Consider the following 12980-nt stretch of genomic DNA (forward strand, 5'->3'; position numbering starts at 1 on the left):
ATGGAAAACTATTTCGAAGCCTCTAGACTTCAAGCTAAAATGCTTTAGTCTTTTGACTTTTCTTTATCATATATTTTTCTAGCTGCCAAACCGAGCCTCACACTTCTCAGGCCTTCCGCGCTTTTTGCTGTAAGTACACAAACTGACAGCGTCCTAAAATTTTATATATTTTTTCCACTTCAATCGAATAACAAATATTCAAGTGTTTGATGTTAATTAGTTCATGTTCGGTAGTATTTACCTTTAAATATTAATTAATAGGGTTATGTTTCTTGAAACAGATGTAGTGTTGTTATGCCTTATGGTTTAGTTTTGATGAGTTTGTTTATTGTGTATGTGTTTGAGGTCTTTCTACAGTGTGCTTCATTTTTGCAGAATGTTTATATAGGAAGGTCAAAGTATTGGTTAGGTGTTCTAAAGCTGATTTGACTTCTGGAATTAAGTTGTCTTAACCTTGTCATGTTTTGGTCTTAAGTACTTGGAAATTACAAGTGGTAGTTAAACTGAGTGTTTGCTATTATTATTGCTTTTTGCCTTGAACGATTTGAGTTGACTTAGGTTCTTAATAGTGTACCAAACTATAAAATAATAGAAAAACAAAGACTGTCTTACTTTCAAACTACAGATAAAAAGAAGAAGAAAAAGACTGTTTAGGTAAATCAACAGCTTACTTCCATGATCCAAAATGGAGCATTCCAAGAACCAAACTCGGGACCTCACGCACCGAGAGCGAGAATCATACAACTCGACCAAATGCCTACTTATTGATTCTGCTTCTTTGTGGTTGACGTGTTTAATTTGGTTTATCATCCTTTTGAATTGATTGTATCTGCATAATGTAGACTTAAGGTGCCATTGAACCTTGGCCTGTGCCATGTTTTGTTCTTTTTTGTGATTTTATGTCAGAATTGACTTGTGTACCAAAATTACCTGTCGGATGGAATTCTGGTTGAAAAAGTTGTGGCGTGTTTTATTCCTCACATGTACTTCAGTTGGTTGTGGCGTGTTTTATTCCTCACATGTACTTCAGTTGGTTGTGGCTTCTGACTTTTCTAAAGAGTTTACATCTGAGTGCGAGGATTTGAGGAAATTATTCACTTGTCTGACTTTGTAACAGAGAATTTCAGAGAAAAAAGTGTGTTTTATTGAATTCACCTTAAAGTATTACAATCAACAGAATGCTGTTTACATACAAAATGAATTGAGCTGTCTGCATTGGTAGTCTGGATATTTTGTTGCTTCTTTTAATTAACTGGTGAACAAGTTTTCAGTCAACGCTAAACATTAACCTTTAGTTTTCTAGTGGTTGTGATATAACTTAAATGGATGGCGATATGGGATTTAATAGACTATTCCTATGCGAGTTGGGTCTCCGACGATCAAGTCTCTGAATCTGACAATCATACTATTTGGATTTAATTTTCAACTATTGATTGGCTGGACCTGGGTGTAGTCAGTGTCTTTTTGAGAGTTAGGTATACATGCATTTAGTTGACTTAGGGCATAATTAGTTAGTTACAAATATAATCAAATGGCCTTTTTGATTGTTGACATCAGAAGCTTTTGAATTTCTTTAAGCATTGTCACTTATCAGCAGAAAAGCTGGCTCAAGATATATCGTAGGATTACCCAAACTGCTTGAGTTATCTTAAATATGTTGGTTTATCAATTGCAGGACAATATTTATATTTATTAAATTTAAAGAATTTGTGCATTTTCTTTCATAAATTGTTGATGAAGATTTTGGAGGTAACTTTTTGGAAGTCAGTTGATCATTTGTTCAAATGCTGGTTTCAATACATTAGCAATGTGTCAAGAATGAGTTCACTTAAAACCTAGGGCAATGTGGATCTCAAGATGCGAGGCTTAAAAGAGGAGCTGAATTTTTGCATGTTTGGTGCATGTGAGCAGCTGTATTAGAGCTTAAATATATTTTTGGGTTTTTATCTATTAATTTAAGTCTTTAGGTCAAGTAGTGGCTTAACAGCGAGCCGTTAATTTCTGAGCTGTTCTATTGTTAGAATATTTAGACTAGTGCTTGTAGAATGGAATATAGATGAACTTACTGGAAAGTTAGGCAGCAATCTTTTCACAAATTTCTGATTGCCTATATTGATTATTGTTAATTGATTCTTCTGATTTGTTTGTCAAACTTACTTCTACCCATGAGTTTCTACATATATAGTCCCTTGTGTAGTATTGCCACGAGTTAGGGTGTTTGGCAGGTTGAGGCACATGTCTTTCCTGTAATCATTATGAGGTTCAGGCTATGATTATACCTTGCCCATCTTGAAATCAGCATCTGCTAGTTATTTATTATTTCAATTTATTGATTAGAAATTTTGTCAGAAAACAACTATATCTAGATCCATTGAGAAATTTTGTAGAGTTGACTTTGTGTCAGATTGTACAGTCATATAATTTAAACTGTTCAAGGAGCTAGACATCTTTGCTGACTATTTTAAACTAAAATCTAGGGAACAAAAAAAGGGGTATTCTAAGAATTGAACTCAGGATTCTCACACCCCTAGCAAGAATGATATCACTCGACCAAATTTCCCATTTCTTGATGCTGGTCATGCGTACTTTCTGATTAATATCTGTTGTTCTCTCATCAATCGTTGTCCATTTACATTTATAGGGTTTACTTTGGGCCAGTCTGTACACCTACATGCTTAAATTGTAATACAAGGAACTGAACAATGTAACTAACTATTTTAAATCAGCTGCCATTGGAATACAAAATTGGGATTCCAACTCTGTTTGTATAGCATTATGCTTAAACCGTAATTTCGAGAGCTTTTAAATATTTTAAAGTATAAATTAGGGAAAAAACAAAAGCTGGGGCATTCCGAGAATCGAACTTGGGACCTCTCTCACCCAAAGCGAGAATCATACCACTAGACCAAATGCCCATTTGTCTATACTTGTCATTTCTTAGATTCAGGTTAATATTAGTTTCTCTTTCTCCATGTATTGTGCATTGAAATTTCTTGGAGTTGACTTTGAACCGGTACACCATATTTGAGCTGTTATAAAGGAACTAAACTGTTGTCTGAGTATTTTAAACTATAGTTTTAGGAATAAAAAGCAGGGGCATTCCAACAACAAACTTGGGACCTCTTGCACCCTAAGTGAGAATCATACCAGTGGACCAAATCCCCAATTACTGATTCTACTTTGGTTGATGTGCTTAATTTGGTTTATCATCCTGTGCAGTCGGTATTGTCTGATTCATGTTGATTTAAGGAGCCCTTAAACCATGGTTTGTGGATATATTGTTCTTTTATGTGCTGTAAGGCCTGAAATGACACATGTTCTGACATTACCTTTCTAACGAAATTCTGGTTAAAATTGTGTATTTCTTTTTCCTTGTGTATTTTGGTTGCTTGTAGCTCCTGACTTTTTGACAGCAATATACATTTGATGCCAAGGATATGAGAAGTTCTTGGTTTGTCTGCTTAGGTAGTCTGGATATTTGTTGCTCTCCTTTTATATACAGGTGAACCAATTTGTCAGTAAATAGTGATCATTTACACTTTAGTTTTACTAGCAGTTGTTATATCACTCAAATGGAGGTCAATTGGGGTTTAGTAAAATTTTTCAATGTGAGTGGGATCTCTAAGGATCATATCTCTGAAACCTATAATCGTGCTATGATTTGATTTTCAACTATTGATTGGAAGGACTTCGGTCTAGTCTGTGTCTTTCTGATAGTGAGCCTTATATGCATTAAGTTGACTAAGATCATTTTTTATTGATTAGAGGTAGAACTAAAAATAACTTGCTTTCTTGACACCAGAAGCCTTTGAAATTCTAGCAGTGTCACTTAGCTCGGCAGGAACAGGCTCAGAATATATCAAAGCATTACTCGTATTCCAGAGGCTGAGCAAATCTTAATTCTGTCGATGTATCAATCAAAGGACAGCATTTCTATTTCATGAATGTTATAGAACTTATGCATTTTTCTTCAAAAAAATTTGATGCATTTGGTCAAAAGCCCATATATAGGTTTCCATTACTTTCCATTTTTGATTGTCTCGAATAGTTTTTTATCTTTACCCTCCATTTGGGATATCGAATATGGGCACATAAATCTTCCAAAGCTGTTGAACTAACTTGAGTTCAAATTAGGCCCCTTGCTAAACCCTGATAGGTTATTGTTGATTGAGTCTTTGATTTTTCCTTTCAAATTGTTGTTCAGATATTGTGAAACTACGTGTGGCTACCCATTGCTTCATTGCCTTGGACACATGTGTTTGTTCATGTAAAGCGAAGGCCTTTTGATGACTGCGAGGTTCCATGCATAATCCTAGCTTAGCCACCTTAATGCCAACGTTTGCCGCTTATTTGTTTTTTCAATTTAATGGTGTTGAATCTTGGCTGTGAAAGAAAGTATCTGAAACTTTTTAAATTATGTATTGTTAGATTTTGAGTAAAAAATGTAGGCTTATTCCAAGAATCAAACTCGTCATACTTGCACCGGAAGTGAGAATCATACCACTAGAACAGATGCCCAACTCTTGATGTTTATAATTTTCGGCTTGTGATTAATACCATTAATAATTAGTTTTCTATTGACAATCTCTGGTTTCTAGCTGTTGGTGTCGTTTGTGCTCCTGGTAGAGCACATTACAAAAGGCTCAGACCTTTGGATCTTGTTTTGGCTTCATTAATTACTGGTCTTGTTGTATACTTATTGTGAAGGTAATACACTTGCTGCCCACCTTGATATTAACATCTGCTGGTTTTTCTCTTTAGTCAAATTATTTTGTCCTAAAATATATGTTTATCTAAATTCTTTATGAACAAATTTTGTAGTTTAGTCTTTGTTTTTATGTCAGATTAGTTTACTCATGTTTTGAACTGTTATTTTGAGAAGTGAACACCCTGTAATCAGTGTATCTTTAGGTTAAAACAATGTTTAACTTCCAAGAACTAAACTAAGGGGCTTGTGCACCCAAAGTGACTGTCATAGCACTCAACCAAATGCCAAATTGCTGCCTTAAGGGGAAATAAAACCTAGGTTTAATGCTCAGAAATTATAGATTGTATGATTGAAAATAATTAATTTCTTTGTTTTTTCTAAGGATTCTTGGTTGTGAAATCATCCTTGTGAACCCGTAGAAAAACTAGTGGTTCAGCAAATATATTATATTTGATGCCCGGCTTTTTTTTTTTTTCCCTATGTTTCCAGCTGATCTGATGTTCATGGGCTTAAAATATTTCCTGCATATTTTGTCAATCTCTGTATAGTATCTTGTTTATTTCTGAATTGCTTGCTTTATATTTGACTAAATTTTGATACAGATATTGTCATTCACCTGAATGATGTGAATGAATATTCTTGATTCAGGAGATGAATCAATTAAAAAACAGCAGTTATTCATTATANTCGATTTATGTTATGAAGATATATAATCTAGTCTAAATGAATCGAGCTTGTGTATTTGTTGGCTAGAATTGGTAGTCTCTCTAATTATTAATGTTGTCTATATATTATATCCTTTGAGTTTGTTTAGGGTTGTTTATTAACAAGGGAAGTAATCAAAGAGCTTGTTTTGGTTATCGAGAAAGTAAGGAGAGACAGGTTGTTAGAACTTGTTAATAACCATAACCAATTTAGTAAAGAATAGAAGATTTTATCCTTGTATCTGTGATTAATTCTCTGACCAATTCTGAAATTATACCTTTGGTTGGATATTTGCCTGATATTGATTTCTCCTTAATTTTTAGTTGATTATAATTGCTTTCTTTTTTATTTCACTTCGAAATTTCAAAACCCCCCTTTTCTTTGCTTTAATTTTCATTAAAATAAATCTACCAAATCTCTGTTGATACGACCTTGCTCATCACTGTTACAATTTGTATTTTTTTTTAGAGTGAGAATTTTATTATTTGTTGGATTTGACACCCACCAAATTTTTGGCGCCGTTGCCGGGGATTGGTGTTAATTAGATTTATTTTAATGCTTCGTTCTTCTCGTGCAGGTGAACTCCAATACGATCTTGAGATTGAGAAGACGGCTCGAGAGTTGAGGAAGGAAGCTAAATTTCATGACAAACAAGCATCTTCATCCTCATCCCCTGGATTTAATTTAGTACCTGATTTGGTTGATTCATCTAGTGACTCTGAATTAGAAGAAGCAATGGCCAATCAAGAGAGAATTTTAAGGGAATTGGCTGCACCAAATGTAAATCAACAGCCACTTTGCATTACATATCCAGCTTTGGAAGTGGGTTTTGAGTTAAAATCTGGATTGATCTATTTGCTCCCAACTTTTTGTGGTCTTGAGAATGAAGATCCTCACAAGCATCTGAAGGAATTCCACGTGGTGTGTTCAAGCATGAATCCGCAAGGAGTGACCGAAGAACAAATCAAATAACTTGCTTTTCCATTCTCGCTGACTGAAAAGCCAAAGGATTGGTTATTTTATTTGCCCCCTGGCTCCATAACCACATGGATGGAGATGGTGAGATTGTTTCTTGATAAAATTTTCCCTGCCTCACGAGCTGCTGGCATCATATGGGAGATATGTGGAATCAAATAGAAAGATACAGAGACCCTTCATGAGTATTGGGAAAGATTTAAGCAACTCTGCGCAAGCTGTCCATAACATGGAATTTCTAAACAGCTCTTCATTCAATATTTCTACGAAGTGCTCCTACCCATGGAAAGGAAGATGATGGATGCAGCGAGTGGAGGTGCCATAGTGAACAAAACTCCTCGTGACGCTAGAGATTTGATCTCCATCATGGCCGCTAACTCACAACAATTTGGATTCAGGTAGGACACATCTCCAATAAGGGTGAATGAGGTAAGAATATCTTCCCTTGAAAATCAAATATCCAATCTAACTTCTATTGTTCAACGGTTAGCTGTAGGAAATATGTAACAAGTGAAAGCTTGCAGGATTTGTGCTACATCGGTCATCCAACTGACATGTGCCCTACATTTTGAGATGATTCTTATGAGCATGTCAATGCAGCTGGAGGATTTCCAAGCCCACCACAAAGGAAATATGATCCCTATTCAAATACCTACAACCCATGATGGAGAGATCATCCCAATTTCATCTATGGAGCAAGACCACAATTCCAACACTTTTAGCCTAGACTACCTGCTCCACCACCACAACAAACATCCACAAGTTCAAGTATGTCTCTAGAAGAAATTGTTAAATCACTTGCAACTAACACGCAACAATTTCAACAGGAGACAAGAACAAGCATTCAGCAATTGGAGAATCAAATGAGTCAACTGGCATCTTCTATGAGCAAATTGGAATCTCAAGGTAAATTGCCCTCACAAACTGTTGTTAACCCAAAACAAAATGCTAGTGCAATTACCTTGAGAAGCGGGAAGAAGTTGAAGGAACCCAGTAAGGCAGCACTTGGAGAAGAAATTGAAAAAGAAGTAGTTGCTCCTCAACCTCAAACTGACCAACCTAGAGGACTCGATAGTGAACAACCAAAGGCATTGGTGACAAATCCTCCCTTTCCTACTAGATTGACTAAATCCAAGAAAGAAGAGGAAGAGAAGTAAATTCTTGAAACTTTTCGCAAGGTTGAGGTAAATATTCCCTTACTTGATACAATTAAACAAGTGCCTCGATATGCTAAATTTCTCAAGGAGTTGTGCACCAACAAGAGGAATTTGAAAGGTAATGAAAAGATAAGTATGGGGGAAAATGTTTCAACCGTCCTCCAGAAAAAAATTACCTCCAAAATGCAAGGACCTAGGTATGTTTACTATCCCTTGCAAAATAGGTGATGTTAGGATTGAGAAAGTAATGCTAGATCTAAGAGCTTCAATAAATGGCATGCCTCTCTCTATTTATTCATCTTTGAATATTGGTTCATTAAAAGAAACAGCTGTGATTATTCAACTTGCTGATAGGTCTAATGTATATCCTGAAGAAGTTTTGGAGGAGGTCTTAGTACAAGTTAATGGGTTGGTCTTTCCTACTGATTTTTATGTTCTTAACATGGAAGAAGATGACTCTTCTAATTCAACAATAATGTTACTAGGAAGGCCATTTCTAAAAACATCTAGGACAAAAATTGATGTGCATGATGGTATACTCACAATGGAATTTGATGGTAAAATTATTAAATTTAATATTTATGATGCCATGAGGTACCCTAATGATGTGTCTTCAATTTTTGGAATGTCTGACTTATGGCGATTAAGAGGTGGCAACGTCTAGCCAAAGACGTTAAAGAACGGCGCTTTTGGGAGGCAACCCAACTTTTTGTCTTACTTTCCTTGTTTTCTTTATTTTATTTAGATTATTTTTAGTTTTTTTTAATCATTTTTCGGAGTGCATTTGATTTTCTTTCAAATTTTTTTTTGCCAGAAGATGATTTTCGTAACCCGTGGGCACGCCTTATGGAAAATCTTGAATCATGGAATTAGGCAACAAACCAGACGAGATCTTTGAATACAATGTGCCCACGCCTTATTCCAATTGTTCTCTTGGTTGAACGACTGCCTCCTTCACCCAGCTCAACATTACACCACCTTCACCCCCAAGCACGTGACTGATATCTTAGTTGATGCTCAAGATTTTCAGGGGAGTTTTCTACTTACTCTTGTTCTTTTATAGTTTTTGAGCATCTATTTTTGATACATTGAGGACAATGTATGGATTAAGNTAGGACATCTGTAAGCGGTCAATAATCCCCTGTAAGTATATTCATCACCCTACAATGGAAGCTTTGAATATCCACACTGCTGTGTTTGCGCTCATTGACAACATAGGGTGGCAAACTTACTTTTGCATTACTTGCCCGACATTTATTGAACTAGTCAAAGAATTTTACACTACTTTTGAGTTCAACATGCCTGATAATTTCACACTTCACAACCCACCAGTAGTCAAGTTTAGATTAATGGGAAAAGAATTTAAGCTCTCAATCACTGAATTCAACATTGCCTTCCGGTTTATCTCTGAAGAATATGCTAAGTCTGATGAATACTTGAACAGTTCTTGTGATTTTAGTGAGGCCTTTGAACCGGTTAGATTGTATAACACTCTGTCCACTGCAGATCACTATGACCCAAGTAAATCCAAAGATACCTACCTCCGTGATCCTGTCTTGAAATACATTCATAGGTTTCTTGCCTTTACTTTTTCGGGTAGGAAAGATTCTGCTGCTGTGTTGTCAAAGGCTGAATTTTATTTTCTGTGGTGCATGCAACACAAAATCAAAGTAAATCTTGGGTGTTGGTCAGCTTCACAATTTACTGGTGTCCTAAAAAACAAGCGTCTGTTGATTTTAGGTTCACTAATCACCCACTTAGCTGTTCATGAAAAATTGATTGATCTTGAGAATAATGATCTTCATGTTGCTTGTAAGATGTTGCCCTTAGACTTACATTGTTTGGAGGGGATGGGTTTAATTGGAAGAAAATAGGGTATCTTCTATTTTTATCCACCAGGACCCGTTCTGACACGACCATAACGCAAGCTCCTTGATACCAATGATGATGACGAGGTTGAAGAATCTACAGACTTGCCTTCCACGTCCGTTGTATCTTCCCAAGAAAAATTTCGCGATCAGCTTGCGCGACTCGTGCACCAAGTTGCCAGATTAGATAGAAACATGACAGCTTTCTTTGCCTACATGGGATTCACACCACCTTCACCCTCACGCACATGACTGATATCTTGGCTGATGCTCAACATTTTCAGGGGAGTTTTCTACTTACTCTTGTTCTTTTATAGTTTTTGAGCATCTACTTTTGATGCATTGCGGACAATGTATGGATTAAGTGTGGGGGAGGGTCTTTGACATATGAATTTGACACTACTTTGAACTTCACTTTTAGCTCCCTTTTGATCAATTTTTGCGTCATTTTCCAAGAAAATTTTCAAAAATCCAAGTGATACTTCAGTTCTTGTTCGTAATCATTCTCTTCTAAATTCTAGATTCTATCGATGCCTGTCTTAAATGATCTGGATTATTGTGAATTATTGAGATAAATTGAGGCGTAATAAGGGATTAGCATGAATAGTTGAATTCTTATTTACTACGCAGTGATTAATTGCTCTTGATGATTGATTGAATGGAAAATGTGTGGGATCTAATGCAAATGACCCTTTTTGTGCCCTTTTGAGCCAATGAACATTCATATTATATTACGCTCCATTTTCCTAATTGAGTGATAGACATACATAGTTGATTTTTCTAGAACTTGCTTTGTTATGCATGTCAGGAGACTACATTGTTGAATTGGATGCATTGAATTAATAAGGGCATTTAGGTGAAGCCATTTAGCTTTCTTAAAAAGCCTACCTTGATTTTTACCTTGGAAAGCCAATTTTGAACCTTGGCCCTTTTGTTGGAAGTTAACCATGATATAAGCACTGTCAACCCATTCTTTTGACAATTTCCCTCTTTTGAACCTTGAATTGAAGGATCATACTAGCTTGTTCACATGAAGCTTCAAATTATCTTTGAAAGGATTGAAAGATGCTGGAAATAAAGTGATCCAAGTTACAAGTGCCTTGGTTTTGTGAAAAAAAAAAAAAGAAAGAAAGAAAGAAAAGAAAAAATAGGGGGCCATGAAGAAAGAAAAGTTGTGCAATTACAATTGTTTGGAAGTGAATTGACTGAAGAAAACATTTGACGTTATTGAGTTGTGCTTTATGTGAAGAAGTTGGTATAATTCCTTTGATAAAAGTACCTAAAAATTCCTTCTCACCGCACCTTACTCAAGCCCCGTTACAACCCATTTAAGACCCTTAGATTTTTTGCATTCAATTCAATCCATTGATAATAAAGACGTGATATATTAGCAAGCTTATGGTAAAGATCTTCTATGTTTTGACTTGAGAGTTCATTGATCCCCTAAACACTTTGAGCGTATTGAGTGAATCCAATTAGAGGGTGTTAGATCCTATTGCATTTTGATTTCTTGAAGATCATTGAGGTAATTGTTCATGGATGTGGTTTATAAGAATTTACTCTATGAAATTTCTCGTTTCTTATTTGTCTTTAGATTTAAATCTTTAAGGCATGGTGATTTGGATTATAGAGGATGAGTAAAGATAGAAGAAGGAACGATGATGAGAAAAGGTGACGAACTTGAGCTATTGTATGCTTGAGGACAAGCATTGTTTAAGTGTGGGGGAATTTGATAATTATTCATAATATCTATATTTTTGTTATATTTCTTCATGTTTTAATGGTTATAAATGCTTAAATCTTGGATTTTGATTATGTTTCGTATTTTGTGGAGTAGATTGAGGAGTTAAATCAAATTGAATTCAAAATCAAGAGTTTTGGAGAGAAAAAATCGGAGCTCAAAAAGAGATACATTCCAGAAGCGGATTTTGCTTAAATCGTGGGCACGTCCTGTTTTTCCAGAATGTTCATAAAAACAGTCAGCAGATAAAGAGTGGGCGCGCCTTACTGGATCCGAGGTTTTTGACCTAGGGTTACGAATTTGTTCCAACAAATAATAAAATTCTCACTCTCAAAAAAATATAAATTGTAACAGTGATGAGCAAGGTCGTATCCACAGAGTTTGGGTAGATTTATTTTAATGAAAATTAAAGCAAAGAAAAAGGGGGGTTTTGAAATTTCGAAGTGAAATAAAAAGAAAGCAATTATAATCAACTAAAAATTAAGGAAAAATCAATATCATGCAAATATCCAACCAAAGGTATAATTTTAGAATTGGTTCAGAGAATTGACCACAGATACAAGGATAAAATCTTCTATTCTTTACCCAATTGGTTATGGTTATTAACAAGCTCTAACAACCCATCTCTCCTTACTTTCTCGATAACCAAAACAAGCTCTTTGATTACTTCCCTTGTCAATAAACAACCCTAAACAAGCTCTTAGGATTTAATCTATCGACAGCATTAATAATTAGAGAGACTACCAATTCTAGCCACAACCCTAAACAAGCTCTTAGGATTTAATCTATCGACAGCATTAATAATTAGAGAGACTACCAATTCTAGCCAACAAATACACAAGCTCGATTCATTTACACTAGATTATACATCTTCATAACATAAATCGAAAATCCCTTTATAATCAACTATATTATTTTACCACTAATATTAGAACACTTAAACAATTACGAATTTAAAGTTCTAAATGGCAATTTATTAACCTGATAATTGAACAACGGGCCCTTTGCATCAATCAATCAAGACAATAATCGATAATAAACATAGAAGATACATAAATAATGAGGAAATAAAAGAACACTAAAAATTATTTAGATCTCACAATTCTTGAAGAACCAAAACTTTAGTTATCCTTCAGCTGGAAGAAAAGTATTTAGCTACTCATAATTAAAAGAAAGCCTAAAGAAAAGAGCAGAAAGAGAGGTAGAGATAGATGTCCCCCCTTTTCTTGTGAATAATCTCCCTATTTATAACTCCATCTAATAATAGTTACCCTATCTAGATCAGGAAACAAATTAAAAGCAAATCCCACCAAAATAGGGAGTCTTGGCAAATCCTAGAGATTAAGAAAGGGTAAATAAATCTTTCTAACTGTCATGCATATCTTTTTCTCCAACAAATTCGTAACCCTAGGTCAGAATCTCGGATCCAGTAAGGCGCGCCCATGCTTTATCTGCTGACTGCTTTTGTGAACATTCTGGGAAAACAGGACGTGCCCACGCTTTAAGCAAAATCTACTTCTAGAATGTATCTCTTTTTGAGCTCTGATTTTTTCTCTCCAAAACTCTTGATTTTGAATTCAATTTGATTTAACTCCTCAATCTGCTCCATAAAATACGAAACATAATCAAAACCAAGATTTAAGCATTTATAACCATTAAAACATGAGGAAATATAATAAATATATAGATATTATGAATGCTTATCAGTACTGCCCGATTCATCTCATCTTCTTCCCACCTTATCTGAATCACTACTTTGGTCAAGGCGTCCTCCATCGCGGTGCAGCCAAGCTTTATCAGCTCTTTGTCTAACTCTCCATCCGGGA

At 35.3% G+C, this 12980-nt stretch overlaps 1 non-coding gene across 1 annotated transcript; it reads right to left on the reverse strand.

Moving 5' to 3' along the window:
• Nucleotides 1-2843: 2843 nt before the first annotated feature.
• On the reverse strand, nucleotides 2844-2915 carry TRNAP-UGG. Its single transcript has one exon. It is a non-coding gene; the product is annotated as a tRNA-Pro (tRNA).
• Between the last annotated feature and the right edge of the window lie 10065 nt (nucleotides 2916-12980).

This window comes from Pistacia vera, unplaced genomic scaffold (assembly GCF_008641045.1).
Source record: "Pistacia vera cultivar Batoury unplaced genomic scaffold, PisVer_v2 Contig246, whole genome shotgun sequence".
Classification (NCBI taxonomy): domain Eukaryota; kingdom Viridiplantae; phylum Streptophyta; class Magnoliopsida; order Sapindales; family Anacardiaceae; genus Pistacia; species Pistacia vera.